This window comes from Pteropus vampyrus, unplaced genomic scaffold (genome assembly GCF_000151845.1).
Source record: "Pteropus vampyrus isolate Shadow unplaced genomic scaffold, Pvam_2.0 Scaffold15, whole genome shotgun sequence".
Taxonomy (NCBI): Eukaryota; Metazoa; Chordata; class Mammalia; order Chiroptera; family Pteropodidae; genus Pteropus; species Pteropus vampyrus.
In genome coordinates, this window is record NW_011888796.1 from 178,414 (window position 1) to 185,551 (window position 7,138).

Sequence of the window (7,138 nt, forward strand, 5' to 3'; positions counted from 1 at the left end):
AACCTCAGATACCAAACAGCCTTGCAGCAACACCTCAGCCTATTTCTAGTTTGCTTTTCCAGCTTGAGATGTCTCATTCCTCCCAACCTCTCTTCTTCCATCCACACGCCCATGCCTTTTATTCTCCACCCATCCCCCCACACACACACACATACGTACACACACACTTCCCTCCCTCCGTCGTATTTTTCCCCTGGAGGCAGCCCATCATGACTTTTCTTCATCAAACGTGATGCTTCCTTAGCACTTTCTCTGCCACTCCCCTGATTACTTCCTGCCTTTCTCTTTTTGCCCCCTGCACATCCTTTTATTCATCTTCTGTCTTCATCTTATTTCCTCTCTAAAGCATACACATCTCATCTTCCCATTTCCTTCTTCCTTTAGCACTAATCATAGCCCCATAAAGTGAATCCCCTCCAAGGAGGCTGTCTACAACCTGTCGCACTTCCTAAAGGTGTATTTGCTGCATCTTCCCATTCTCTATTGGCCCCTTAGCATGTCTGGACCCTTTCCTTTTCTGTGCGTGCCTCCCCCTCCCCTGAAACACACCAGCTTCCTTCCGTGCAAGATCTGCTGACCTGTGTGCAGTAGAGCAAAGAGCCCACACAGGACTGTGAAAGGCAAAGAGAGCTACCCAAAGCCAAAGATAGTTCAGTGGCTGAACCAAGATGAGAAGCTGATCTTCTGACTCCAAGTCCAGGACTCTTTCTGAGACACCTGGGAAATTAACCATACCAGATGGCTCGGTCCACCCAGACTCCAACTCTGTCATCTCAGCTGGTCTCCTCACCATCTCCTGCTGACTCACCACCACCCTCCCAAAGAGAATGCTGCAGAGCTTCCCTGGCCCCCCTGCCCCCAGGCCAACAGTCTTGCTCTGGGCTCTTCAGGGTCCTGGTCTCTGCTCAGTCCATTCCACACCTTTCGAGCATTTTGAAGGGAACTATGTGCAAGAGGGTTAGACCACGCGTTCTGGAGTCATCTCAGCCCAGCAAAGCTCTACCTGGGTCTCAAGCGTGAGCCTTCAGGAAGCAGACTTCTGTCTTTAACAGGGAGGGGGTATGCCTGTAGGGAAGGATTGCTACACACAGGGTAGTGGGGAGAATGAGGGACCTAAAAAGATTGAGGTTTCCATTTGCAGTTACACGTCACATCTCTAAAAGTAGTGCCCTTGAAAAGACCCAACTCCTTCCACGTGCCAGCATTGCAAGGGGTTAAGTAGTAATGGAAATGGGCCACCCATGGGGATTTAGAAGACGTGTTTACACAGCACAGAGGCCTGTGTAAGGAGTGGAGATGAATGGGTCTTCAGGGGTCCTGTCTGACCATCTTGGGGTAGATGCCCCAAGAACGGAGTTTTCTAGGGCAGCAGGCTCAACAGAGTTCTGAGATGATAGAAGCCTGGAGGTCCCTGGGCCTGGGGTTGGTGCCACTGGGGGATTCTCTCTGGGATCAAGTTCTCTTGCATCTGTCACTAATCCCACCATAACAGGAGTTTGAGAGGAATATTTTCCATTTCCCTGGAATAAGTTATTAGGGCTCAAAAATAAGAAAAAAGAGATGTTAAGTATTTCAGATTCTAAAGAACAACAGTCGAGGCCTGACATCTTCCCCAACGATGGCAAGATACTTGACATAGCTCTGCAACTAGCCACCCAGCTCCGCCCCCATCTATAAAAGAAGGCTGGGGAAAAGATAGGAGGGAGAGAGGCAAGAACTACTGGATTGTTTACTCTTCTCCTTGAAGCTGAAAAAGCAAGAAGACTTTGAGAGCAATGCTCCTAGAAATTTAGGCTGGCTGCAGGACCGGCATCTTGTTTCCCTACTGGACATCTGTGATGCTGCAGACTTGCTGATCAGTCTCTTCTACCTAGTGAAGCAAGGAAGGAGAGAGGCAAGAGAGACGCAGAGCCAAGACAGGCGACGCTGAGGATCACCTCGCATCTCGGCACTAAGTATGGCAAGGACGTGTGCGTTTCCCATGTGCGAATGGGCACCCCAGCAGGGAGCCAGGCATGAACCATATTACAGGCACAAAACCAAAGGCAGGGTCCTTAGAACAAAGTGGATGTGGGGTATATTGGTGTGGGGAAGTATGAAAGAGGTCAAGCCAGAGCTGGACTCCTCACAGAAAGGCCCTGTGCAGAGGGGGGGCCCCACCCTAGGACCCCACATGAGCCAGCATTTGGGCACCCGCAGCAGAGTGGGCAAGCCAGCACGAATCTGAGAAGTTTACACAACAAATGAAGAGGGCCACAACTGTTGTCTGTTAGAGACCCTTGTGATTTCCCTTCCCTCCTCCCTACCCCATCACCTCAGAAGAGCTGAGTCTTGTTTGATACGGTGGAGGAGGCATTGACCGGAGCTCCCCTGTCCTCCTCCAAGCAGTCAGGGTGCCAGCTCACTTGTGCCAGGGAAGGGGGTGGGGGGAATCTCGGTCGAGCTGGAGATCGAGGTTTTGTCATTGGATGGAACTGAGCTTGTAAATAACTGAAGTCAATAGGAAGCTATGGGACCGGTCCAAGTTGTCATAAAGGATGCACCACACAGTGGAGGGAAGATGCAGCCGAGCACAGCTGATACTGACCGCAGAGGGAAAGTTTCATATGGAGCACCCAGGGTGCTGAGATTCCTCATCCAGCTATCTTCACCCGGAGTCACTGGGCCAAGATCGCCAAGCTCGCAAGCTCTCAAGCACTGGGGACGTGGCCAGTTTCTGCAAGGCGTCAGTTACCTTAGCTATAGCTTCAGGCAGGGGCTGGGAGCCCATAGGAAGGCAGGTCTAGTCACTCTCCTCTTTACTGAGGGAAGGGGGGAGGGAAGGACAGTAATTTTCATAAATATGATAGATTTGTCAGAAGCAATGTACATAAAATGCACCACATAGACTGGGAGAAGCAAGTCTTTTTTGTTCTTTGACAATGTAAAAATTGCAAATTCGCAATCAATGTGGGAAAGAAAACACAAAGATAATCTACGTCGTCATAGTCACCAGAGTTGCTCACCAAATATTCTACTTTTGGGTACTTACCAGCTGCCTTTGAGTTAGGTGGGCCCGTGGGATGTGCTTCGGCCATTGACATGTAGGCAAAGTAACAGAGATCACTTCCAGATGGAAGCGTTAAGAGACAGAGTGCAATTAGCCATGTTCCTTTTTTTTTTTTTTTTTTTTTGGGCTCCATAATCATGGAAGACGGAGCCTCTCTCAGCCTGGACTCTCTGAGCGAGGACAACGAAGAGGAGCGCTCCCTCCTGGCATGTGATGGTGTGTTTGCTGGAGTAAGAACTGCGATGGAAAACCGCCTGAGGTTGAGAGGGTGTGTGTAACCGCGGCTTGTCCTGGTCTCTCCCGACTGATGCCCATGAGCCCATCAGCAGTGCGCCCTCCGTCTGTGGAGAGACCACACCCAAGCATTCCTGCATCACCCGTACGAACGACCGGGGCTGCCCTGGTCAGGGGCGCCACGTACGGGATCATGGACCATCGGCCAGCGTCAAAGATTTGGCTAGGAAGACACCAGGCAAACGGACCTCCACCTTGTTTAAAGAGAGCACCTTGTTAAAGAAAAAAGAGGTGGTGCGGACAGGAGGCCTGAGGCTGTGTTGACGAGGTATTGGCTGAGGCCAGAGTGCTCGCCCAGAGTTGACGAGAAGTAACAAGAGATACCTGTGCCCTGTACTCAGCACGGGCATTTAGTAGGCAGGCATATCACCAAGGTCATGACCCTTCTCCCAATCAATTCATGAAAGTCACGCAAAGAAGAATAGTAATCCAAGCCCTAGCACTGAGAGCTTGATTTGGTGGCACTACATGAAAAGGGTCACGTTTTGTCCGCCCTCACCTATGCAATGGGGGGAAAGCCAAATACCACAGACCAGAAGATCAGGGTGCCTGGGAAGATCAACCTCCTAGGCAGGCACACCTGTAGCCTTGTGGGTCATTCAGGAACTTAGGAGTAAATGGCCAGGTGACCAGCCTGGGTCTCTCCGAGTGTTTTCTCCCAGGGGGTAGGTGCTGCCAGCTTCCCATCTCACCCAGATCCTCTTGGGAAGCAGGGAAGGGTACCAGCCTGGAGGCCCCTCCTCTGATAGCATCATAGGGGCCCTGATAAGATGCCTAGCCCCAGAAGTGGTTATCTCGTGACATCCGGACTGAAAATATCCCCAGTCTTCCCCCTCCACACAGAGGCTAAGTAAGCATGGCTCAGGAACCTGTTGGTGAAGGAAAAACAGGATGACTTGACTCTTGGTCTTGCTGTGGAGAAACCAGATTTTTTTTTTTTTTTTTTTGGAGAAAGCAGAGGAAAGCCAAATGGGCTGCAGGCTGCCCTGTGGTCAAGTGTGAGCTCAGACCTGCCCCCTTCCCACACCGGCCTGGGTCTCTTTGCTGGAGGCCAAGTCAACCCCAGGTCTCCTGATGAGGTCGTGCATGGCCAATGCCTCCCTCATCTGTCTTCCCTAAATCCCTAAAGCCTACGATAGGCCGCTCTGCAAATTAGTGGCTTTTAATAAGACCCTAAACTGCTCAGAGAAAAAAGGTACTCACAGCTGAATGCAAGCACCCGAGGTCCAAGCTGGACAGGAGGGAGAAGGTTGCTGTTCTAGCCCCTCAAGGAAGGCAGCTGGTGGAGGGCGGGGGGGAGTTGGTGGAGTTCTGGGCATGGACTCAGAAAATCTGAGGGTGATTCCTGGCTCTGCCTTTCTCAGCTGGGTACACCCAGCAAGTCACTGAACTCCTGAGTTTGAATCCACACATGTGAATGGGCTGCCTGTCTCGCTGGGCTGTGGTGAGTATTAAATATGACGGGGCCTGTGACACAGCAGACAGAGTGTCAGCACTGGAGGAGGGACGTACGTGACCACATTCAAGGGCTTAGACCTTTTCCCAGGAAAGCTTAGCTGAAGAAAGGGATGGGGGAGAATTTTTCAAGGGGAATCACCTTCTGTTCACCTGCAAATGACAAGGGGTCAAAGTGTGGCAAAAGGAATGTGGGCAGGTTCTCAGTGGGTGGTGAAGAAGCCATTTCGTGGGACAGCTGTGTATAGAGAAAAGGGGCAAAAAGAAAAGGTGCCGGGAGCACTGGAGAAACTCTAGAGCCTCTCGTCTGCTGCCAGTCCTCACCCGAAGCCCTCCAGGTCTGAGAATCAGACCAGCAGCCTCGGCCTGAACATGCACGCCACAGACTGGGGCACAGATGGCATGAACCCCATGGGGCGTCTGCTCCCTGTCTACAGCTGCTTCCCAGCCTGGCTCTTGTGATCTGGGTCTTGTGGCCAATGCGCCCACTCCCACCAGCCTGAAGCAATGGGATGGGCTCTTCACAGCAACCCCCCTCCCCGCATCCTGCCCCCAAAGTGCTGCCAGCGACATTCCAGTGACGGTGGGGACAGCTGCATGGGTGGAGGTAAGAGCGAGCATTACAAAGAGGGCACAAACTTTGTAGGCAAGGCCCAAGGGGCATCACTCAATGTCCTCACAGCAAAGCACAGTGCCACCTCGTGGCCACCTTTGGGTTCCCTTCTTGTCCAGCAACTCGGACTTCCCAGGGATGAGAGTGGAAGGCACCTGTGGCAGGGGAAACAACCAAACCTTTTAGGAAATGAAGTCTTTCCTAAAAGCTCCAGAGGAAGCCACCCAAACAAAGAGGCAACAGCCACCAAGGTTTACCCATTTTTATTTTTTATAAAACAAGCTACAAATAGTCTTCCCTGCCCCGCTCCTCACAAAGGAAAACCACACAACGCAGCCTACACACACGAGCACGAAGATGCCTGCGGCAGAGTCCACTTCTCCTTGTTGACGTGCTCCCTCCAGGCTATGGAAGGGGCTGGGCTCTCCTAGAAGGCCCATCCAGCTCCAGTTTTCCCGGTTCTGCAGGCCAGGCACATGGGCGAGGGCTCCCCTCCACCTTACCCTGTGGGTACGGGGCCTCTGGTCCTCTCCGAGACAGGCTCTAGGACTTTTGCTGGAACAGCAAGAATCTGCAGATCAAGTCCCAGAAGGGCTGTGCTTCTCCCTGAGGGGTCTTCCCCTGAGCTGGGCCTTGAGGGGCCTATGCTTACAATGCCAAAGCTTTCCAGACCAAGATGAGATACATGATCCACAAGGTGGCTGCCCCTAAGGGAATACTAGGACGAGACACGAGGTGAGGCCAGATTCCCAAGAGCAATCCGACAAGCACAGTCCTGGGGTACTCACCCTCCCTCGCTGCTGCCACGGCTGCTCGTGGGAAGAGGCTCTAAGTGTCAGTTGTTCTCTGTCTGAATGGACATGGTCACCTGGGCAGAGGAAGCTGTGCATCTGACCCAAAGGCTGGGCGGCCCCCACTGGAACCCTGGCAAAACATCTGTGGAAAGCTGGGCCAGGATTTTCCCCTAGCTGGGTTACTATGCCTGCATTTCCCAGGAGGCAGAAATAGGAGGCCCAAGGTCAGGGTTGCTCTGGAAGTAGCCTCAAGCCTGGAAGCACTTAGCGTCCAAAGGAACAAGAACAGCCTCAGTACTGGGCGACACAATATAACCATTCAGTTACCAACGAGGCTACCAACCCAGTTCCTCCCACAAAGGATGGCAGTGGCAAGGGGACACGAGGAGGGGGGATGTGGAGTGAAGCCCGGTCTGACCTGGCGGCCTTGAGAGGAGACTCGGAAGCTTCACCTGTGGTCTGCAGGTGAGGAGCCTTCCTGTGGGCGCTACACTCACCAATACTGCTTTCTGTCCTCTTCCCTCTGCTGCTTAATCAAACATCTACTAAGTAAAAGGCCCCATGGTGTGCTTTTCTCTTCTTTGCCACCCCTCTCATGCTTTACACGGAGTAGATGCTAATGTGAGTGAAAATGTTTCAACTGACCTAACGCATATCCTCTGAAGATAGCTGCTCAGTGGGTCACTAGGAGACCAGTGTACCCACCGTTCCTGGGCCGCTGGGGAGTCTGCATAACAGGAACACGTAGGCGTGGAAGAGCCGGTGCCTGAGCTGGCTTCTGCCCTCCCTCCAGGGCACCTCCCATCTCTCCCCAACCCAGCCTCCCTCGAGAAAGTCAACCATTATGTGGCTCACCAGCCTCGATGGCTGTGCTGTGGGACAACGCCCTCCTCCCGCTAGAAAGGGACTGAGGAGGTCCGCAATATAATCGCG